General features: G+C 40.5%; 1 protein-coding gene across 3 annotated transcripts in view; it reads right to left on the bottom strand.

The window, feature by feature from the left end:
- LOC139766057 (cobalamin trafficking protein CblD) overlaps positions 1–23,782 on the bottom strand; it is a 204,282-nt gene extending 180,500 nt beyond the window's left edge. The window contains exon 1 of one of the 3 annotated variants that reach the window (XM_071694206.1): positions 23,668–23,782. The gene's annotated coding sequence lies outside the window, so the exon portion shown is untranslated. Of the gene's footprint in view, positions 1–13,816; positions 13,934–14,265; positions 14,422–23,667 lie in introns of those variants that run through there. The other 2 variants (XM_071694205.1, XM_071694207.1) reach the window with 2 other exon arrangements.
- Positions 23,783–25,689: the final 1,907 nt, after the last annotated feature.

The following is a 25,689-nucleotide window of genomic DNA, read 5'->3' as shown; positions in this document are numbered from 1 at the left end:
GTCCACACACGGAAATATACATACCTACACAGCTTTCCATGGTTTACCCCGGACGCTTCACATGCCTTGATTCAATCCACTGACAGCACGTCAACCCCTGTATACCACATCGCTCCAATTCACTCTATTCCTTGCCCTCCTTTCACCCTCCTGCATGTTCAGGCCCCGATCACACAAAATCCTTTTCACTCCATCTTTCCACCTCCAATTTGGTCTCCCTCTTCTCCTCGTTCCCTCCACCTCCGACACATATATCCTCTTGGTCAATCTTTCCTCACTCATTCTCTCCATGTGCCCAAACCATTTCAAAACACCCTCTTCTGCTCTCTCAACCACGCTCTTTTTATTTCCACACATCTCTCTTACCCTTACGTTACTTACTCGATCAAACCACCTCACACCACACATTGTCCTCAAACATCTCATTTCCAGCACATCCATCCTCCTGCGCACAACTCTATCCATAGCCCACGCCTCGCAACCATACAACATTGTTGGAACTACTATTCCTTCAAACATACCCATTTTTGCTTTCCGGGATAATGTTCTCGACTTCCACACATTTTTCAAGGCTCCCAAAATTTTCGCCCCCTCCCCCACCCTATGATCCACTTCCGCTTCCATGGTTCCATCCACTGACAGATCCACTCCCAGATATCTAAAACACTTCACTTCCTCCAGTTTTTCACCATTCAAACTCACCTCCCAATTGACTTGACCCTCAACCCTACTGTACCTAATAACCTTGCTCTTATTCACATTTACTCTTAACTTTCTTCTTTCACACACTTTACCAAACTCCGTCACCAGCTTCTGCAGTTTCTCACATGAATCCGCCACCAGCGCTGTATCATCAGCGAACAACAACTGACTCACTTCCCAAGCTCTCTCATCCCCAACAGACTTCATACTTGCCCCTCTTTCCAAGACTCTTGCATTTACCTCCCTAACAACCCCATCCATAAACAAATTAAACAACCATGGAGACATCACACACCCCTGCCGCAAACCTACATTCACTGAGAACCAATCACTTTCCTCTCTTCCTACACGTACACATGCCTTACATCCTCGATAAAAACTTTTCACTGCTTCTAACAACTTGCCTCCCACACCATATATTCTTAATACCTTCCACAGAACATCTCTATCAACTCTATCATATGCCTTCTTCAGATCCATAAATGCTACATACAAATCCATTTGCTTTTCTAAGTATTTCTCACATACATTCTTCAAAGCAAACACCTGATCCACACATCCTCTACCACTTCTGAAACCACACTGCTCCTCCCCAATCTGATGCTCTGTACATGCCTTCACCCTCTCAATCAATACCCTCCCATATAATTTACCAGGAATACTCAACAAACTTATACCTCTGTAATTTGAGCACTCACTCTTATCCCCTTTGCCTTTGTACAATGGCACTATGCACGCATTCCGCCAATCCTCAGGCACCTCACCATGAGTCATACATACATTAAATAACCTTACCAACCAGTCAACAATACAGTCACCCCCTTTTTTAATAAATTCCACTGCAATACCATCCAAACCTGCTGCCTTGCCGGCTTTCATCTTCCGCAAAGCTTTTACTACCTCTTCTCTGTTTACCAAATCATTTTCCCTAACCCTCTCACTTTGCACACCACCTCGACCCAAACACCCTATATCTGCCACTCTGTCATCAGACACATTCAACAAACCTTCAAAATACTCATTCCATCTCCGTCTCACATCACCACTACTTGTTATCACCTCCCCATTTACGCCCTTCACTGAAGTTCCCATTTGCTCCCTTGTCTTACGCACCCTATTTACCTCCTTCCAGAACATCTTTTTATTCTCCCTAAAATTTACTGATAGTCTCTCACCCCAACTCTCATTTGCCCTTTTTTTCACCTCTTGCACCTTTCTCTTGACCTCCTGTCTCTTTCTTTTATACTTCTCCCACTCAATTGCATTTTTTCCCTGCAAAAATCGTCCAAATGCCTCTCTCTTCTCTTTCACTAATACTCTTACTTCTTCATCCCACCACTCACTACCCTTTCTAATCAACCCACCTCCCACTCTTCTCATGCCACAAGCATCTTTTGCGCAATCCATCACTGATTCCCTAAATACATCCCATTCCTCCCCCACTCCCCTTACTTCCATTGTTCTCACCTTTTTCCATTCTGTACACAGTCTCTCCTGATACTTCTTCACACAGGTCTCCTTCCCAAGCTCACTTACTCTCACCACCTTCTTCACCCCAACATTCACTCTTCTTTTCTGAAAACCCATACTAATCTTCACCTTAGCCTCCACAAGATAATGATCAGACATCCCTCCAGTTGCACCTCTCAGCACATTGACATCCAAAAGTCTCTCTTTCGCACGCCTGTCAATTAACACGTAATCCAATAACGCTCTCTGGCCATCTCTCCTACTTACATAAGTATACTTATGTATATCTTGCTTTTTAAACCAGGTATTCCCAATCATCAGTCCTTTTTCAGCACATAAATCTACAAGCTCTTCACCATTTCCATTTACAACACTGAACACCCCATGCATACCAATTATTCCCTCAACTGCCACATTACTCACCTTTGCATTCAAATCACCCATCACTATAACCCGGTCTCGTGCATCAAAACCGCTAACACACTCATTTAGCTGCTCCCAAAACACTTGCCTCTCATGATCTTTCTTCTCATGCCCAGGTGCATATGCACCAATAATCACCCACCTCTCTCCATCAACTTTCAATTTTACCCATATTAATCGAGAATTTACTTTCTTACATTCTATCACATACTCCCACAACTCCTGTTTCAGGAGTATTGCTACTCCTTCCCTTGCTCTTGTCCTCTCACTAACCCCTGACTTCACTCCCCAGACATTTCCAAACCACTCTTCCCCTTTACCCTTGAGCTTCGTTTCACTCAGAGCCAAAACATCCAGGTTCCTTTCCTCAAACATACTACCTATCTCTCCTTTTTTCACATCTTGGTTACATCCACACACATTTAGGCACCCCACTCTGAGCCTTCGAGGAGGATGAGCACTCCCCGCGTGACTCCCTCTTCTGTTTCCCATTTTAGAAAGTTAATACAAGGAGGGGAGGATTTCCGGCCCCCTGCTCCCGTCCCCTCTAGTCGCTTTCTACGACACGCGAGGAATACGTGGGAAGTATTCTTTCACCCCTATCCCCAGGGATAATATACATATATATATACACACACACACACACACACACACACACACACACACACACACACGCACACACACACACACACATACATATATATACATATGAAAAATGTAAGAAACAATTTAGAAAACAAACTTTTAGCTTGAAATGAATGAAAAAATGAACGTCACATAATGGTTCAACCTCTGGCTATGGAAAAGGAAATGTACAATATATATATATAAATGAGTCATACATACATTAAATATATATATATATATATATATATATATATATATATATATATATATATATATATATAATTGGTATACATGGGGTGTTCAGTGTTGTAAATGGAAATGGTGAAGAGCTTGTAGATTTATGTGCTGAAAAAGGACTGGTGATTGGGAATACCAGGCTTAAAAAGCGAGATATACATAAGTATACGTATGTAAGTAGGAGAGATGGCCAGACAGCGTTATTGGATTACGTGTTAATTGACAGGCGCGCGAAAGAGAGACTTTTGGATGTTAATGTGCAGAGAGGTGCAACTGGAGGGATGTCTGATCATTATCTTGTGGAGGCTAAGGTGAAGATTTGTATGGGTTTTCAGAAAAGAAGAGTGAATGTTGGGGTGAAGAGGGTGGTGAGAGTAAGTGAGCTTGAGAAGGAGACCTGTGTGAGGAAGTACCAGGAGAGACTGAGTACAGAATGGAAAAAGGTGAGAACAATGGAAGTAAGGGGAGTGGGGGAGGAATGGGATGTATTTAGGGAATCAGTGATGGATTGCGCAAAAGATGCTTGTGGCATGAGAAGAGTGGGAGGTGGGTTGATTAGAAAGGGTAGTGAGTGGTGGGATGAAGAAGTAAGATTATTAGTGAAAGAGAAGAGAGAGGCATTTGGACGATTTTTGCAGGGAAAAAATGCAATTGAGTGGGAGATGTATAAAAGAAAGAGACAGGAGGTCAAGAGAAAGGTGCAAGAGGTGAAAAAGAGGGCAAATGAGAGTTGGGGTGAGAGAGTATCATTAAATTTTAGGGAGAATAAAAAGATGTTCTGGAAGGAGGTAAATAAAGTGCGTAAAACAAGGGAGCAAATGGGAACTTCAGTGAAGGGCGCAAATGGGGAGGTGATAACAAGTAGTGGTGATGTGAGAAGGAGATGGAGTGAGTATTTTAAAGGTTTGTTGAATGTGTTTGATGATAGAGTGGCAGATATAGGATGTTTTGGTCTAGGTGGTGTGCAAAGTGAGAGGGTTAGGGAAAATGATTTGGTAAACAGAGAGGAGGTAGTAAAAGCTTTGGGGAAGATGAAAGCCGGAAAGGCAGCAGGTTTGGATGGTATTGCAGTGGAATTTATTAAAAAAGGTGGTGACTGTATTATTGACTGGTTGGTAAGGTTATTTAATGTATGTATGACTCATGGTGAGGTGCCTGAGGATTGGCGGAATGCGTGCATAGTGCCATTGTACAAAGGCAAAGGGGATAAGAGTGAGTGCTCAAATTACAGAGGTATAAGTTTGTTGAGTATTCCTGGTAAATTATATGGGAGGGTATTGATTGAGAGGGTGAAGGCATGTGCAGAGCATCAGATTGGGGAAGAGCAGTGTGGTTTCAGAAGTGGTAGAGGATGTGTGGATCAGGTGTTTGCTTTGAAGAATGTATGTGAGAAATACTTAGAAAAGCAAATGGATTTGTATGTAGCATTTATGGATCTGGAGAAGGCATATGATAGAGTTGATAGAGATGCTCTGTGGAAGGTATTAAGAATATATGGTGTGGGAGGCAAGTTGTTAGAAGCAGTGAAAAGTTTATATCGAGGATGTAAGGCATGTGTACGTGTAGGAAGAGAGGAAAGTGATTGGTTCTCAGTGAATGTAGGTTTGTGGCAGGGGTGTGTGATGTCTCCATGGTTGTTTAATTTGTTTATGGATGGGGTTGTTAGGGAGGTGAATGCAAGAGTTTTGGAAAGAGGGGCAAGTATGAAGTCTGTTTGGGATGATAGAGCTTGGGAAGTGAGTCAGTTATTGTTCGCTGATGATACAGCGCTGGTGGCTGATTCATGTGAGAAACTGCAGAAGCTGGTGACTGAGTTTGGTAAAGTGTGTGAAAGAAGAATGTTAAGAGTAAATGTGAATAAGAGCAAGGTTATTAGGTACAGTAGGGTTGAGGGTCAAGTCAATTGGGAGGTAAGTTTGAATGGAGAAAAACTGGAGGAAGTAAAGTGTTTTAGATATCTGGGAGTGGATCTGGCAGCGGATGGAACCATGGAAGCGGAAGTGGATCATAGGGTGGGGGAGGGGGCGAAAATTCTGGGAGCCTTGAAGAATGTGTGGAAGTCGAGAGCATTATCTCGGAAAGCAAAAATGGGTATGTTTGAAGGAATAGTGGTTCCAACAATGTTGTATGGTTGTGAGGCGTGGGCTATGGATAGAGTTGTGCGCAGGAGGATGGATGTGCTTGAAATGAGATGTTTGAGGACAATGTGTGGTGTGAGGTGGTTTGATCGAGTAAGTAACGTAAGGGTAAGAGAGATGTGTGGAAATTAAAAGAGCGTGGTTGAGAGAGCAGAAGAGGGTGTTTTGAAATGGTTTGGGCACATGGAGAGAATGAGTGAGGAAAGATTGACCAAGAGGATATATGTGTCGGAGGTGGAGGGAACGAGGAGAAGTGGGAGACCAAATTGGAGGTGGAAAGATGGAGTGAAAAAGATTTTGTGTGATCGGGGCCTGAACATGCAGGAGGGTGAAAGGAGGGCAAGGAATAGAGTGAATTGGATCGATGTGGTATACCGGGGTTAACGTGCTGTCAGTGGGTTGAATCAGGGCATGTGAAGCGTCTGGGGTAAACCATGGAAAGCTGTGTAGGTATGTATATTTGCGTGAGTGGACGTATGTATATACATGTGTATGGGGGTGGGCTGGGCCATTTCTTTCGTCTGTTTCCTTGCGCTACCTCACAAACGCAGGAGATAGCGAGAAAAAAAAAAAAAATTATATATCCCTGGGGATAGGTGAGAAAAAAATACTTCCCACGCATTCCCTGAGAGTCATTGAAGGCGACTAAAGGGGACGGAAGCGGGGGGGGGCTAGAAACCCTCCCCTGCTTGTATTCTAACTTTCTAAAAGGGTAAATAGAAGAAGGAGTCATGTGGGGAGTGCTCATCCTCCTCGAAGGCTCAGATTGGGGTGTCTGAATGTAACCAAGATGAAAAGAAAAGAGATAGGTAGTATGTTTGAGGAAAGGAACCTGTATGTTTTGGTTCTGAGTGAAAAACATAGCTCAAGGGTAAAAGGGTAGAGTGGTTTGGGAATGTCTTGGGAGTAAAGTCAGGGGTTTGTGAAAAGACGAGAGCATGGGAAGGAGTAGCACAAATCTTGAAACAGGAGTGGTGGGAGTATGTGATAGATTGTGAGAAAGTAAACTCTAGATTGATATCAGTAAAACTGAAAGTGGATGGAGATATGGGTGATTATTGGAGCCTATTCACCTGGTCATGAGAAGAAAGATCATGAGAGGCAAGTGTTTTGGGAGCAGCTGAGTAAGTGGGTTAGCAGCTCTGATGCACGAAAGCAAATTATTGTGATGGATGATTTGAATGCAAAAGTACGTAATGTGGCAGTTGAGGGTATAACTGGTGTACACAGGGTAGTCAGTGTTGTAAATGGAAATGGTGAAGAGCTTGTAGATTTGCGTGCTGAAAAAGGACTGATGATTGGGAATACCTGGATTAAAAGGACAGATATAAATAAGTATACATGTGTAAGTAGGAGAGATGGCCAGAGAGCATTACTGGATTACGTGTTAATTGACAGGCGTGTGAAAGAGAGACTTTTGGATGTTAATGTGCTGAGAGGGGCAACTGGAGGGATGTCTGATCATAATTTTGTGGAGGTGAGGGTGAAGATATGTCGAGGTTTTCACAAAAGAAGAGAGAAGGTTGGGATGAAGAGAATGGTGAGAGTGAGCTTGGAAAGGAAACTTACGTGAGGAACTACCAGGAGAGACTGAGTGCAGAATGGAAAAAGGTGAGAGCAAATGACTTAAGGGGAGTGGGGGAGGAATGGGATGTATTTAGGGAAGCAGTGATGGCTTGCACAAAATATGCCTGTGGCATGAGAAAGATAGGAGGTGGCCAGATTAGAAAGGGTAGTGAGTGGTGGGATGAAAAAGTAAGATTGTCAGTGAAAGAGAAGAAGAGGTATTTGGAAGATGTTTGCTACGAAATAGTGCAAATTACTGAGAGAAGTATACAAGAAAGAGGCATGAGGTCAAGAGAAAGGTGCAGGAGGTAAAAAAGAGGGGTGAGAAAGTATCACTAAATTTTAGGGAGAATAAAAAGATGTTTTGGAAGGAGGTAAATAAAGTGTGTAAGACAAGAGAACAAATGAGAACATCAGTGAAATGGATAATGGGGAGGTAATAACAAGTAGTGGTAAAGTGAGAGGGAGATGGAGTGAGTATTTTGAAGGTTTGTAGAATGTGTTTGATGATAGACTGGCAGGTATAGGGTGTTTTGGTCGAGGTGGTGTGCCAAGTGAGAGGGTCAGACAAAATGATTTGGTAAAAAAAGAAATGTAGTGAAAGCTTTGTGGAAGATGAAAGCTGGCAAGGCAGAGGGTTTGGATGGTATAGCAGTGGAATTTTATAAAAAAAAAAAAAGGGGGTGACTGTGTTGTTGACTGGTTGGTGAGGATATTCAATGTATGTATGGTTCATGGTGAAAAGCCTAAGGATTGGCGGAATGCATGCATAAAGCCATTGTACAAAGACAAAGGGGATAAAGATGAGTGTTCAAATTACAGAGGTATAAGTTTGTTGATTATTCATGGAAAATTATATGGGAGGGTATTGATTGAGAGGGTGAAGGCATGTACAGAACATCAGATTGGGGAAGAGCAGTGTGGTTTCAGAAGTGGTAGAGGATCAGGTGTTTGCTTTGTAGAATGCATGTGAGAAATACTTAGATAAAAAGACGGATTCGTATGTAGCATTTATGGATCTAGAGAAGGCATATGATAGAGTTTATAGAGATATGCTCTGTGGAAGGTATCAAGAGTATAAGTGGGAGGTAGGTTGCTAGAAGCAGTGAAAAGTTTATATCAAGGATAGAAGGCATGCATACGAGTAGGAAGAAAGGAAAGTGATTGGTTCTCAGCGAATGTTGGTTTGCGGCAGGGGTGCGTGATGTCTCCATGGGTGTTTAATTTCTTTATGGTTGGGGTTGTCAGGGAGGTGAATGCAAGAGTTTTAGAGAGAGGGGCAAGTAGGCAGTCTGTTGTGGATGAGGGTTTGGGAAGTGAGTCAGTTGTTGTTTGCTGATGATACAGAGCTGGTGGCTGATTCGGGTGAGAAACTGCAGAAGTTAGTGACTGAGTTTGGTAAACTTGAAAGAAGAAGAAAGCTGAGAGTAAAAGTGAATAAGAGCAAGGTTATTAGGTTCAGTAATGTTGAGGGACAAGTAAATTGGGAGGTAAATTTGAGTGGAGAATAACTGGAGGAAGTGAAGTGTTTTAGATATCTGGGAGTGGATTTGGCAGCGGATGGAACCATGAAAGTGGAAGTGAGTCATGGTGTGGAGGAGGGGACGAAGGATCTGGGACCGTTAAAGAATGTGTGGAAGGCGAGAACGTTATCTCTGAGAGCAAAAATGGGTATGAGTGAAGGAACAGTGGTTCCAATAATGTTATATGGTTATGAGGCATAGAGTTGTGCGGAGGAGGGTGGATGTGTTGGAAATGAGATGTCTGAGGACAAATGTGGAGTGAGGTGGTCTTAGTAAGTAATGAAAGGGTAAGAGAGATATGTGGTAAAAAAAAAAAAAAGAGTGTGGTTGAGAGAGCAGAAGAGGGTGTATTGAAATGGTTTGGTCACATGGAGAGAATGAGTGAGGAAAGATAGACAAGGAGGATATATGTATCACAGGTGGAGGAAACAAGGAGAAGTAGGAAACCAAACTGGAAGTGGAAGGATGGAGTAGAAAAGATTTTGGCGATCGGGATCTGAACATACAGGTGGGTGAAAGGCTTGCAAGGAATAGCACGAACTGGAACAATGTGGTATACCGGGGTGGACATTCTGTCAATGGATTGAACCAGGGCATGTGAAATGTCTAGGGTAAACCCTGGAAAGTTCTGTGGGGCCTGGATGTGGAAAGGGAGCTGTGGTATTGATGCATTTCACATGACAGCTAGATACTGAGTGTGAACGAATGTGGCCTTTGTTTTCTTTTCCTTGAGCTATCTCGCACGCATGTGGGGGGAGAAGGGGTGCCATTTCATGTGTGGCAGGGTGGCAGCGGGAATGGATGAAGGCAGCATACATGAAAATGTACCTGTGTATATATGTATATGTCTGTGTTTGTATATGTATGTATATGTGCATGTGTGGGAGTTTATGTATATACATGTGTACAGTATGTGGGTGGGTTGGGCTATTCTTTCCTCTGTTTTCTTGCACCACCTTGCTAACGCAGGATACAGTGACAAAGTTTAATAAATAATAATAAAATATATATCAAAAAGCCATGGAGATAACACACAGCCCTGCCTCAACCTAAATGTTTACCAAAAGTTTTGTTCAACTCTCCATCAATTCTTACACATGCATTTGCTCCTTACAAGCTTTCTTACTAACCAATAGTTGTAACCCTACCTGATATATCCTTAACACATCACATAAAGCATTCCTGGTAACTTAACGGACATATTCCACTATAATTGCTACATACATCCTTAGCACCTTTTCCTTTGCATAAAGGTATAATAATAGCTTTTATCCAGTCCTCAGGCACAACCTTCTGTTCCCGTGGTATATAACATAGATGAATCCACTCTATCACACTTTCTCCTCCATACTTCAACATTTCAGCTGTAATCCCATTCAGCCTCATTACTGCCCTTCTTACCTCCCTTTTTGCTATGGGCCCTTACACTTGTAACCTCTTCCTTCACTCCTCCATGCCCATGGATGTAACAACTGCTGTCTCCCCTTCTCCCACATTCATCACTTCTTCAAAATAATCTTTCCATCTTCCTTTCACTTCCTCCTTTTGATTCAGCAGCTCTCCTTCATTAATTCTCACTGACATTTCTTTTTCACCTCCTTCCAGTACAATCTCTAATCATCCCAAAACTTTTCACTTAACTTCCTTCCAAAGTCTTTATTTGCTCTTTCTTTGCTTTCCTCTAGCAGCATCTTAACATTCTACTTACATATTGTATATTCTTCCCTCCTCCTTTGCTGAACTTCCTGTGGTACATTCCTTTCGAGCAATCTACCATATGTCTTTTTCTTTTCTTCCACAGCATTTCTAATCTCTTCCATCCACCATGCACTGCCCTCTTTATTCCTAAATCTCATGACCTTGCATCCAACTACTAATTCTACAACCTTTAACAGTGTTTCTTGGGACATTTTATACACCTCATTCACACATGACTGCATCCCTACTACATTCACTGCACTTCCGTCTACCTTCCTTTCATACTCCTCCCTACATATTTTTCTGATTATCTTCTAACTTGCCAACATTTTTACCTCTCCATTCTTCCTTACACCATACTTCCACTTCTCCCTGATCCTCATCCCCACAAGAACTGCAAATTGGTAAGAGTCTCCAAAGAATCCTCTCAACTCTAGAATCTAGCATGGCCTTCCTCAATCTTTCATCCACTGCCAGGAAGTCAATCAAAGCCTTTTGTCTTCTCTTCCATTATTCTTCATCCATGTATACCTATGGATCATATTGTGCTGAAAAAAGGTTTGCAAGGAATAAACCCCTCTCAGCACAAATATCCACGAGATAACTTCCCTTCTCATTTAGTCGAGGCACTCCCCATTAACCAAATATCTCACAAATTTCATCAAATCCCACTTTCGCATTCATATCACCCAATACAGCCATGTATATCTCATTCTCAAACCCATTTACACAGTCATTCAAATTGCTCCAGGAAAGCTTCATTTCTTACCTCACACATTCTTTGTATTCACAAGTGCATATCCATGCATACTTCACAATTCCAATCTTTCCTTTCACCCACACTATTCCTGATCCGTTCCATCCATGCTCTGTAACACCCTCCCACACATTCAGTGATACCAGGACTGCACATCCTTCTATCCCTCTTCCCCAATAATTTTCACTCATTCCCATCCATATCAATTTTCCTTCCGTGCCCTCCCACAACTTGCATTCATTGTTTCGATTTTCAATCCACAAATCCTGCTCAAGGATTAGGTTTCTCCAATCCCAACACATCCAAGTTACAACTTTTAAAATTCTCTACAAGCTCCCTCCTTTTACTCTCATCAATCATCCCAATCACATTCAGTGCCATCACCCTCAATCACTCATCTCTTTTACTCCTTCACATAACTGGTAGACTCCAGTGACTTTTCTTAGCCTTTTGTACCTCATCCTTGACAGGTAACTGGCAGAGAGCAACTCCAACACAATGTTTCCAGAGGCAGCAAGGCTCCAAAATTGTCCAAAAATTAAAGACATAGCATACCTCAGGTGCTTGTCTAAATCTAAAAGGACTGCCCTGAAGGAGTCATGCAATGCCTCCCCATGAAATCCACCCCTAAGGGGTGGATTAATGAGGTCACCACGAGAAGGTGGGGTAAGACTTTGATGCTAAGAAAAAAAAAAAAAGAAGAGTAACCCCTTAAGGTACTGACACATAAACTTTCCCCAGTTTTGAACTTTTTCACTTTTCACAGCAGCAGCATCTCCTAACCTCATTGGTTATGATACTGCCACTGCACAAAGCTAGGTATCAAATTACTATATAAACGTCTCTACCCACACTAGTCACATTCTATTGTCTCCATACATCTACACTTACAGTTTACCTCTCAAAACAGGTGGCATATATCTTTTTAATAGCAAAATTAAACCACTAACAGAACAAATCATCTGCAGAATTCAGGCAGGTAAGTCATCTTCTTGTTTCATGTTTTTAGCATTTTACATTAACACCTAACCCCACACTTTCCCTCTCCCTAATAAACGTTTCCTTCTGCTACTGTGTTATCTAATATCAAAACATTGGTGTACAAGAGTTAAATTGGTAAATCCTACAATCTTAGATCATTATTTTCCGTAGCAACATGATTTCATTACAAGCAGAACAGAAATCACAGACCTATAAAATGCATATTCTCCAACTAATAAATCACCAAATACACTTAAGAAATTGAATAATAAAACTTTTACTCCTAGTCTTAATCAACTGTACTAACTGCTGGGAATTAATGGATAAGCATTTCATCCAAATCTGTAAGTCATTTTGGTCATGCCCATGAACTGGAACTTTACCAGTGTAACTAAAGAAAACAACTTACAACATTACCTTATACCAGTATTGATTCAATTTGCAAATTTTCTGGTTTAATGATGTTACCTTTCTAGACAACAAAAATTGACAAAATTTTCAGGAATGCATCATTACAATGTGAGAGGCAATACATGATGTGCAATTTTAGGTATAGCACCTCCAGAATGCATCTTTACAATGTCTAGTGGTGATACAAGACGTGGGATTTTTGGTGTAGTACCAGAAAGTCCATCAATCATAAGTTTCCGTGATGTGAATAGGGCTTTCAAGCTATGGGAATTGTGGAGTAAAACAATCAAAATCAACATTGGAGAGTTTCAGTGATGCAATCATAACACTCACTGAAATCTTGCAAAGAGTGAACAAGCAGGAGGAATGCCTATGGCATCCTATCTTTTCTAATAACAGTGCATTGTGTGCAAGGACAATAGAAAAGCAAATGTCCATCAAAATGGGTGACCAAAAATATTCACCTGGTGCTTGTTCAGATTCTACAAAGCTTTATTCGATTTGTATGTCAATATACAAAGCAAATGATGCTTCAATAAAGCAAGAAAATTACCTGCAGGGTGTAAAAATGCCTATTATCCTATATCATTTGTGCATTCTATCCATTCCAGTAAATTTCACCATACCTCGTAATGCATGAATCAGACAATCGGAGTTTTGCAAATATGATAGGTAAGTTCAGATCTCTAAATTAATTTGAAGCTCGAACCAATACTTATGAGATCTCTCCCATGCAGAATAAGATTCTTAAATCTGTTTAGATAACTGAACTCAAAGTAAGCGCATCCAACCAAACAAAACAACTTTGTGGGAATACGTGGAGTAAGAATAACTAATAATATCGAGATCTTCACAGATGCAGTCTTCAAGGGTCAAAAGTGCATGTACTTTGACTTCAACATATTATATTATCATAGCATTATTAAACTCCAAAGTCTCCCTACCCCCTCATGACCCTACCACTTATGAGTTAAATAATACCAAAGATTGTTTTACAGGGTAATAAAGTAAAATTCCAAACTGTTACATCATTCCTTATCAACAAAGATTTCATGCAAGACAAATTAAGAAAAAACACTAATATTAGCATATCTATTCTAGGATTTTATCAATTATCAAATATGTTCTGAGCAAGAAAATATGTATATATCCTATCACTAAAAGCAATCAAACTTTCCTTCTCACGTTTTAGCTCTTTAGACATGTGGCCACTTTTGTCTTACTGATATACACCCATGGAAATTTCATAAAGTCTCCAGGCTATGTGCAAGAAACGGTATTACCAATTAAATCCATCTGCTTGGAAGGTGAAATCACATTCTCCCGATGTCTTGTGTGTGTTTTGTACGATTCTGGCCTTCATTTCTTCCACAAACCACTACCTTTCGAGATATTCCCCACATTTATCCAACGATAACGTTGAACCCCAAGTGGGAACAGCAGTTAAGTGGATGAATTCATAGAGTAAAAATCTGTGATGGATATGAAGGTCCGAATTTTTCAAAAAACATCAAAAATCATCAAAAAAATCTTTCAACCCATTCTTAATATATCCTCACAAAATTGGTATGATGTCCGAAACTGTAATAATACCAATAAATGTAACCTACATATCCCAAATCAAAGATTACAAAGACATCCTTTATTTGCCAAGCAACATCTACAGAGCCTCCCATTACACAATGTTCATTAACTAAGAGATTTAGACATAACTGAAATCATTTAGACTTACCACAAGTATTATATAGAATTATTAAATCCCAATATTCACAATACCCAAAGGGGTAACTTTACAACCTTAAGGTGTTTACACTGGTCTGCCAGCAGCATTCACAACACAAATCGTAATACTTCCCTTGTATCATTGGTATCAAATTCTAAATAATGTACTACGTTTACTTATGTTTTAAACATCGAAAATTATCCGTTAAATGAAATTGATAAATGTTACATATTCCTCGAGATATGAAAATGATGATAAATACGAACTCCTCTGACGTCAGATGGAATTTAGGTGAAAACAACCAGAGGTAACTGGTTAGGCTAATTCAGAAAGGCTGTGATAAAAATAATGACGATATCAGGTGCTTATACACCTATGTTTAAAAGCCCCTTCCTTTACTCATAAGATAAAATAACGAATCATTTCAGGTAAATCGTGAGCATCAACATGGTCTACACTTGAAGCATGGGTTATCTGAATCTCTTAAAACTGAGCTTATTCTGTACCTCTGTATATATAGTAATAATTTTTTAGCTATCTCATTATTTGGCAAGAGCGAGTGGGGACAGCTTAGAGGAATTATGCCAATCTTCCCTCGTCATCAAGGTGACGTAGGCAGGCCCAAGGGCAACTAGTCTGCGCCTACTTCCCTCATTACCTGTTTACCATGGGCCCAAATTACGCACTTGAAATGCTGATATATATATATATATATATATATATATATATATATATATATATATATATATACACACTACAATCGCCAAAATGATATCATAAAAACTCTGTCTCAGTTGGCAAAGGCTGAAGGTTTATGTGAATTCTATATGTGCTTCCGTGCGAGTCATAGACTCATTTTGTCGCGTCTTTTAACCATATATGCATGTATTATGTATATACTCCTATGTATGTATGCACACAAACACACCCAGCCTAAAACAGGTAAAAATTTACCAGTCCCGAGGAGAGGATGAACACCTGGGTTGAGTGCAGGCTGATCCAGGATTCTGACCCATGCAGGCTCGACCTTGGGCTGGCCTGTGATGAGTTGTGTCCAGCATCTTATCTCTTACCTTGATTATACCACTATAGTAATGTGTTTACTCTAAGTATTGATATTAAGATCATATTTGCCCATTCCAATGGAGTCAAATAAAAGACGATGTTGGAAAATATAAGATAAAAATGATAACTAGTACAATAATGAAAATAAACATTTACTGTGTTGTGGACTGATTGGTAAGGATATTCAATGTATGTATGGATTATAGTGAAGTGCCTGAGGATTGGCGGAATGCATGCATAGTGCCATTGTACAAAGGCAAAGGGGATAAAGGTGTGTTAAAATTACAGAGGTATAAGTTTGTTGAGTATTCCTGGGAAATTATATGGGAGGGTATTGATTGAGAGGGTGAAGTGGCATGTACAGAGCATCAGATTGGGAAAGAGCAGTGTGGTTTCAGAAGTGGGAGGGGATGTATGGATCAGGTGTTCGCTTTGAAGGATGTATGAGAAATACTTAAATAAAATGATGGATTTATATATAGCATTTATGGATCTGGAGAAGGCATATGATAGGGTTGATAGAGATGCTCTGTGGAAGGTATTAAGAGTATATGGTGTGATAGGTAAGTTGCTAGAAGCAGTGAAAAGTTTATATCAAGGAAGTAAGACATGTGTACGAGTAGGAAGAGAGGAAAGTGATTGGTTCCCAGTAAATGTTTTACAGCAGGGGTGCGTGATGTCTTCATGGTTGTTTAATTTGTTTATGGATGGGGTTGTTAGGGAGGTGAATGCAAGAGTTTTGGAGATAGGGGCAAGTATGCATTTTGTTGTGGATGAGAGGGCTTGGGAAGTGAGTCACTTGTTCGCTGATGATACAGCGCTGGTGGCTGATTCGGGTGAGAAATTGTAGAAGTTGGTAACTGAGTTTGGTAAAGTGTGTGAATGAAGAAAGCTTAAGAGCAAATGTGAATAAAAGCAAGGTTATTAGGTTCAGTAGGGTTGAGGGGCAAGTAAATTGGGAAGTTTAATGGAGAAAAACTGGAGGAAGTGAAGTGTTTTAGATATCTGGGATTGGATTTGGAAGCGGATGGAACCATGGAAGTTGAAGTGAGTCACGGTCGGGGAGGGGGCGAAGGTTCTGGGTCCGTTGAAGAATGTGTGGAAGGCGAGAACGTTATCTTGGAGAGCAAAAATGGGTATGTTTGAAGGAATAGTGGCTCCAACAATGTTATATGGTTGCAAAGAATGGGCTATAGATAGGGTTGTGCAGAGGAGGGTGGATGTGTTGGAAATGAGATGCTTGAGGACAATATGTGATGAGGTGGTTTGATCAAGTAAGTAATGAAAGGGTAAGAAGAGGGTGTGTTAAAATGGTTTGGTCACATGGAGAGAATGAGTGAGAAAAGATTGACAAAGAGAATATATGTGTCAGAGGTAGAGGGAACGAGGAGAAGTGGGAGACCAAATTGGAGGTGGAAGGATAGAGTGAAAAAGAGGGTGGAAGGCCTGCAAGAAATAGAGTGAATTGGAACGATGTGGTACACCGGAGTCGGTGCTGGTCAATGGATTGAAACAGGGCATGTAAAGCGTCTGGGATAAACCATGAAAAGTTTGTGGGGCCTGGATGTGGAAAGGGAGATGTGGTTTCGGTGCATTACACCTGACAGCTAGATACTGAGTAGGAACGAATGTGGCCTTTGTTGTCTATTCCTAGCACTACCTCGCACAATTGCAGGGGGAGGGTGGTGCTATTTCATGTGTGGCGGGGTGGCGACGAAAATGGATGAAGGCAGCAAGTATGAATATATATATATATATATATATATATATATATATATATATATATATTTTTTTTTTTTTTTTTTTTTTTTTTTTGCTTTGTCGCTGTCTCCCGCGTTTGCGAGGTAGCGCAAGGAAACAGACGAAAGAAATGGCCCAACCCACCCCCATACACATGCCTTGATTCAATCCACTGACAGCACATCAACCCCGGTATACCACATCGCTCCAATTCACTCTATTCTTTGCCCTCCTTTCACCCTCCTGCATGTTCAGGCCCCGATCACACAAAATCTTTTTCACTCCATCTTTCCACCTCCAATTTGGTCTCCCTCTTCTCCTCGTTCCCTCCACCTCCGACACATATATCCTCTTGGTCAATCTTTCCTCACTCATTCTCTCCATGTGACCAAACCATTTCAAAACACCCTCTTCTGCTCTCTCAACCACGCTCTTTTTATTTCCACACATCTCTCTTACCCTTACGTTACTTACTCGATCAAACCACCTCACACCACACATTGTCCTCAAACATCTCATTTCCAGCACATCCATCCTCCTGCGCACAACTCTATCCATAGTCCACGCCTCGCAACCATACAACATTGTTGGAACCACTATTCCTTCAAACATACCCATTTTTGCTTTCCGAGATAATGTTCTCGACTTCCACACATTCTTCAAGGCTCCCACAATTTTCGCCCCCTCCCCCACCCTATGATCCACTTCCGCTTCCATGGTTCCATCCGCTGCCAGATCCACTCCCAGATATCTAAAACACTTCACTTCCTCCAGTTTTTCTCCATTCAAACTCACCTCCCAATTGAATTGACCCTCAACCCTACTGTACCTAATAACCTTGCTCTTATTCACATTTACTCTTAACTTTCTTCTTTCACACACTTTACCAAACTCAGTCACCAGCTTCTGCAGTTTCTCACATGAATCAGCCACCAGCGCTGTATCATCAGCGAACAACAACTGACTCACTTCCCAAGCTCTCTCATCCCCAACAGACTTCATACTTGCCCCTCTTTCCAAAACTCTTGCATTCACCTCCCTAACAACCCCATCCATAAACAAATTAATATATATATATATATATATATATATATATATATATATATATATATATATATATATATATATATATATATATACACACACACACACAGGGTGTTAAAAAACGATAGGTACAAAATTTGGCAGTAGACAGGGACACCCAAAGCAAAGACTTTTTCAAGAATACCAAAAATTGTAAAACTAGTTAGTTTTCGAGATACCGAGCTTTAAAGTTTTAACTTTGGTATGTCTGAACTGTAAACTTTAAATGTAATATTAGCTTACAATCTGGCAACACTCGGTTGATTAAGGTGTGGCAACACTCGGTGTTTACGAATTAGTTCACCGTTGCACGTCGTGGTAACAACATGACACATTTGTCTAATCAAGAAATCATTGCAGAAGATCCAAGAATGTTGTCTCGTGTCCAGCAGTCCTTTCAGAGGAGGTGTCAGGTCTGCATTGAAGCAGAAGGCAGACACTTCGAACAGCTATTGTAGATTGTGATCGATAATACATGTTTACACAATATTTGTTTAATTTTTCACTATATCTGTTAGAAACGAAAATGCTTGTGAATAGGTGTCAAGTTAAAGCTTTAAAGTTCGGTATCTCGAAAACTAACTAGTTTTGCAATTTTTGGTATTCTTGAAAAAATGTTTGCTATGGGTGTCCCTGTCTACTGTCAAATTTTGTACCTATCGTTTTTTAACACCCTGTATATATATATATATATATATATATATATATATATATATATATATATATATATATATATATTATTTATTTTGCTTTGTCGCTGTCTCCCGCGTTTGCGAGGTAGCGCAAGGAAACAGACGAAAGAAATGGCCCAACCTACCCACATACACATGTATATACATACACGTCCACACACGCAAATATACATACCTATACATCTTAATGTACACATATATATATACACACACAGACATATACATATATACACATGTACATAACTCATACTGTCTGCCTTTATTTACTCCCATCGCCACCTCGCCACACATGGAATAACATCCCCCTCCCCCCTCATGTGTGCGAGGGAGCGCTAGGAAAAGACAACAAAGGCCCCATTCGTTCACACTCAGTCTCTAGCTGTCATGTAATAATGCCCGAAACCCCAGCTCCCTTTCCATATCCAGGCCCCACCGAACTTTCCATGGTTTACCCCATACGCTTCACATGCCCTGATTCAATCCATTGACAGCACGTCGACCCCGGTATACCACATCGATCCAACTCACTCTATTCCTTGCCCGCCTTTCACCCTCCTGCATGTTCAGGCCCCGATCACACAAAATCTTTTTCGCTCCATCTTTCCACCTCCAATTTAGTCTCCCACTTCTCCTCGTTCCCTCCACCTCCGATACATATATCCTCTTGGTCAATCTTTCCTCACTCATTCTCTCCATGTGCCCAAACCATTTTAAAACACCCTCTTCTGCTCTCTCAACCACACTCATTTTATTTCCACACATCTCTCTTACCCTTACATTACTTACTCGATCAAACCACCTCACACCACATATTGTCCTCAAACATCTCATTTCCAGCACATCCACCCTCCTGCGGACAACTCTATCCATAGCCCACGCCTCGCAACCATACAATATTGTTGGAACCACTATTCCTTCAAACATACCCATTTTTGCTTTCCGAGATAATGTTCTCGACTTCCACACATTCTTCAAGGCTCCCGGGATTTTCGCCCCCTCCCCACCCTATGATTCACTTCCGCTTCCATGGTTCCATCCGCTGCCAGATCCACTCCCAGATATCTAAAACACTTTACTTCCTCCAGTTTTTCTCCATTCAAACTTACCTCTCAATTGACTTGACCCTCAACCCTACTGTACCTAATAACCTTTCTCTTATTCACATTTACTCTTAACTTTCTTCTTTCACACACTTTACCAAACTCAGTTACCAGCTTCTGCAGTTTCTCACATGAATCAGCCACCAGCGCTGTATCATCAGCGAACAACAACTGACTCACTTCCCAAGCTCTCTCATCCCCAACAGACTGCATACTTGCCCCTCTTTTCAAAACTCTTGCATTCACCTCCCTAACAACCCCATCCATATATATATATATATATATATATATATATATATATATATATATATATATATATATATATATATGTTTGTGTATGTATGTGTACGTTGAAATGTGCAGGTATGCATATGTGCGTGTGTGGGTGTTTATGTATATACATGTGTATGTGGATGGGATGGGCCGTTCGTCTTTTTCCTTGCGCTTCCTGGGTTTTCCATAACCAGACTCACAAAGGTGGGTGGAGGCGAATGACAGAACACGAAGGGCCAACATGCTGACTTTGGGATGTTACTGATTCACAGCACACCAAAACTGAGTTACTGATCTCTCCTGGAAGAGGTAACGTGCTATAGACCCTTCTATACCTGTCCAAATCAAAGCGAAGAGCAGAAACAGACTGAATGTGGATGATGGCATGAGACTGTCTTTCACAAACACCCAGCCACGCACAGAAAGACTTTCTTCCTAGGTACAATCCCAACCAACCCACTAGTTGGGGTAAAGGGTGATGAAACGATGGGTATCAGCAGTTAAAAATATAAGCTTGGTTTGATAAACTTTCAATAAATGTACCTAAAGACAATGTACGAAGTATCATAGAAGCAGTAAAATCCTTATTTTTCATTGTATTGTTTTTATGTTTTCACCTCTCCTTACAAAGGGATTGTCGAATGACTGTGAGACTGAACAGGTTAATATGGCGAGGGGTTTGCGAGTGTTGCGGTATTTTGAAAAAGGAGTCGCGAGCGGAAAAAGGTTGGAACCCACTAGTTTACATTAAACATGTTACAGAAAACACACTACGTTGACAAGACACTCTTAGAGCAATGAACCCAACAGAAATAAGTATGTCCATGAACAAGTAGTAACAATACTGCAAACTTCGACATTTGACCGCTAATACAGGTATCTCACAAAAGCCTGGCTTGGACGTGAGGACCAACAAAGGCCTGACAAACATTTTCGAATGATAGAGCCTGACTTGGAAGCAGAGAACTTATAGAGAAGTGGCTTAGACACAGGACTTACAGAGTGCTGGCTTGGACGCAGCTAACAGACGGGCTTATGGCCTACACACAGGACTCACAGAGACATGGCTTGGACAGTGAGAACTCAAACATGAATGGCTCGAACAAAGAGGCCAAGCTTGGTCGCTGGGTATTTTATACGGAGGCTTAGCTTGGACAGTGAGGACTAACAAAGGGCTGAAAAACATTTTGGAAGTAAAGAGCCTGGCTTGGAAGCAGAGGACTTACAGAGAAATGGCATAGACACAGGACTCACAGAGTGCTGGCTTGGACGCAGATCACAGACGGAGTTATGGCCTACAAACAGGACTCACAGAGACATGGCTTGGACAGTGAGAACTCAAACAGATGATTGGCCTGGACAGTGAGAACTCAAACAGATGAATGTCTTGAACAAAGAGTCCAAGCTTGGTCACTGGGTATTTTATAGGGAGGCTTAGCTTGGACAGTAAGGGCTCGGATGGCATGGTTTGGACACCAAGGACGTACAAAAAAAAATCTAACTTGGCCACTGAAGACTTACACAAGCCCGGCTTGAACACCATGGACTCACATAAAGGCATGAATTGGATATTGCACACTCACAAAGGGACCTAGCTTGGACAATGTGGACGGATAGGGGCTTGGCTTGGACACGGGAGTCAAAGGCCAGACTTGGACCTGATTCATGAGACATGGCTTGGACACAGGACTGTCACAGAAGCCTGGTATGGACTTCGAGGACTCTCTTTGTACAAAGGCCTTAGGAATGAGAACTCATACGGTAGACTGGCTTAGACAGCGAAGACTAACATGGAAGCTCTGCGTATAACTGAATACTGTCACAGAGGCCTGGTTAAAACAATAACTCACAAAGGCTTGGTTTAAACAAGGAAATTTATGAAAGCCAAACTTACGCAGACACTGAGAACTTTACATGGAAGTCTGCCTGAAGCGAATGTCTCTCATAAAGACCTGGCTTCGATAATGAAAATTGTACAGAATCCGGACTTGGACACAGGATTAGACTCTTGCCTTGAGTACCATTACACTACAAACTCACAATGTTTTAACATAAAGGCTTGCATTGATCACTAAGGAGTCATACACAAGATTGGTTTAACCATTTCTCGCAAAGGCTTGGCTTGACTACTGAGCCTACGCATTAATATGCCTGGCTTGGACACATATGGCTCTTAGGTAGTCGCCTGGACTGGACATGAGGAAACACACAGTCATGTCTTACGCTGTATTATGATGGGGAAATATGGTTAAATGTGCATTGTTGAATGAAAAACTTGTCAAAGTTTGATAAACATGGTGAAAACTAATGCTCCTTCCTGGTTGGGCAAAATCAATGGTGTTACTGCAGTTTCCATCATCAATTAGCTATCGCTGGCAATCCTAAGATTACATTAGAACTTTAAGAAAAAAAAAGTACTGAAAAGCTCGAGATGGTTTACGCCACGAGATAGTTTTGAAACTGATGCCATGTGAAGGTCAGGCCAGATCCGGCAATAGCATGCAAGCATTTATCATGCCAGAACTCGTCCTTGCCGAAGGTCAGAAAAGCCAAGTGGGTCAACCGTGAGACCCCCGAATCTTGTGGGTGGGATGCTACTGAAACAACCCAATTTGCGAAAGCACTGATTATACCCTTATACTCTCCATTCCTCTAATACATGCTGTAAATACGGAACTGGTCATAATTATTTTTCTAAGCTCTCCACCCCTTGTTATTCATAACTCATGCTCTTAAATGTATAATGATATAATGTTCAGGGAAATCATCAAGCTACTTAGTTAACATAGTCTATGAAGAAATGAGGAAAATAAGAAATGACATTACGTGGAAGTGAATTTTCAGTAGGATAAAATTTTACATAACGATTGTACCTCATTCAAGTTAACAACTGTTCTAATACTTTGTAGAATATTTACCTTCAGTTGCACTCGAGCATATTAGAAATAATGTGTGTGATGGTTTTTAAAGTTGTGAATATTTTTCTTCATCCCTATGTATGAGGAGGGAAGAATGCTACCCACATATAATTGCGTTGTGGAAAGCAAGTAAGAGGGACGGGGCAGGAGGCCGGTAATACTCTCTTCTGTGTAATCTTTCCAATAAGAAGAGAAGTCAAGCAAGGATTTTGCCTTGAAGATTCAGTCGTTAGTCTCCGACTACTTTCTATGGAAGGAAAGGCAAGCAGGAATAGAAAAAGAATTTACGTATTACAGTGAAACAAAGTATTTTGCAAAGGAACACGCAGAAAAAAAATAACTTTAAAGTTGTTAGACGTCAAGCTTCATCATCAGAGGTCATCTAGTTGATTAAAGAGAGATGTGGAAGTACCATAAAACTTATTGTATTGATATCCTTGTAAATACCAGCCTAATAAAATAAGAACTCTTCTGACTACTTCTGGACTATTAGATAAGAAGCAAATGATAAAGTTTTGTTGAAAAGAAAATTGGACTCACTCTTGATGAATGATGGCATAGTTTTTCAGCATGAAATCTTAAGCCACCACAGATCTGCCAGAATGAGTACTGGTAACAGTAGCTGACATGGAGAACAACCTCCTGACAATACCAGCCTAACAGATGATAAGATTAAACCTTTCTTGATATGATAACTACAGGGATAAGATACTGATAAAACCTTCCATGATAAACAGAGATGATGCTAATGCCTTCAAAAATCAGAGTACTTACAGAAAACTATAATTGATACACTATCATTATTGGCCTACTGGAAAAAAATTAAACCTCAAAATAACTGAACATTGGACCATTGTAAAGGCTACATTTCTTATCATCTTAAGGGAATAATATGTCAAAATTGGTGCAAAATCTATTTGGATGCTAGCAAAACAATTGCATGTTACGAGTCTAATGTGTTGCCAACACAATGCAGATATGAAATGTGGATAGCAAGTAAGCTGACCACAAATTAAGGAACGTTCCTTGATAGAAATCATGGAATGATGAAATAATTGCAGTGCTCTTAACCTGCTAAATGGATACGACACCAGTTATATAAACCAGCTTAGATCCTGCCAACGAAATTCATATAACAAACATGCTATGACCACCACCAATATGATACAAATTGAGATACTTGCCTATGAATTTCTTTTGTAACAAGCTTGTTCATTCATATATCATAATAACCAAAGCATGTTGACGAGCAATGACAGTTCAAGAAACATACTGAATACAATTATAAGCACCCACCTTGGTTGGAGAGCAAAGTGTCAGTTCAGTTGGTATGAAACAACAATGAACCTCAGTTGGCTTTCGCTGAAGAATATCATCATTAGCCATGACAGTAATCTTCCTAAATTATCTTCAGATCTAGAGATTCAAGGGTGTTTGTAACATACCAGTATTAATCTTCAGATAAATCAAAACTTCCAAGCTCTGCTGCCACTCTAATCACATTAAATAAGCAATTTCATGCCTAAGACCTGTATTAGAAGTATAGCCTACTTAGGTCTTCTACTTGCACATGAAACTTAATAGCTACTTTGCACATATCCAATTTTACTAATTAGCAAACAAACTAAACACCAAGAGACTTGAAATGGCATGTTTGGAGGTATTGGAGAGATTGTCTCACTGATTGATGGCTGTTCATTTGATATCACAACACATCAAATGTTAATGTTATCAGCTAATTATTTTATAAGGATGGGCTATGAGTACAGAGGCATGGGAAGAATTGTTATCAATATAATAAAAGATTCTTTTATGTAACTAAATGGCTCCTACGCCAGCAAGATAGTGTCAGAAACAGATGAAAAATGGCCTCATTTGCACTCATTCTAGCTGTCACATATAATGTACCAAAACCAGCACCTAACATGCACAGCTGATTTCTACAAATTACTGTATGGTTTAACTTGACTACCTCAAATAGTCTGGTTGAGTTCACTGATAGCACGGTTCTTCACCATGTAACATGTTGATCTAGTTCAATCTACATGTGCACAATTTTTCCTATCTTATGTTAAGGACCTAATACTCCAAAACCTCCTCCACTCCATCCATCCATCTCTTCAGTCTTTGCCAAGATAAACAGAAAGAATGCTGCATGGAATGATATAATCAGTTTAACAAACTTAAATATCTTCTCTGGTAAAATGAGGTGGATAGAAGTTGATATTCTAATAACAAATACAAAGTAGAACAAATCCTCTACAGTGGTAACTGTGGTAATGCAAAAGCAAATACAGCAATTCTTGCCATTACATAAAATAAATCATTAAAAGTTTATTGCCATATAAAAGGAGGGACCGAATATTAATGATGGATGATTTAAATGTGACGTATAATGTGGCAGTTGAGGGTATAACTGGGGGCATATAAGATATTCAGTATTAAGAATGGAAATGGTGAACACTTTCTAGAGTTGTATGCAGAAAAAGGACTAGTGATTGGAAAAATGCCTGGAAAAAAGGGGGATATGCATGTGAGTAGGAAAGATGGTCATCAAGCATT

This window comes from Panulirus ornatus, chromosome 56 (genome assembly GCF_036320965.1).
Source record: "Panulirus ornatus isolate Po-2019 chromosome 56, ASM3632096v1, whole genome shotgun sequence".
NCBI lineage: Eukaryota > Metazoa > Arthropoda > Malacostraca > Decapoda > Palinuridae > Panulirus > Panulirus ornatus.
The sequence above is the reverse complement of the archived record's forward strand: the minus strand, read 5'-3'. Positions and strand labels throughout refer to the sequence as shown.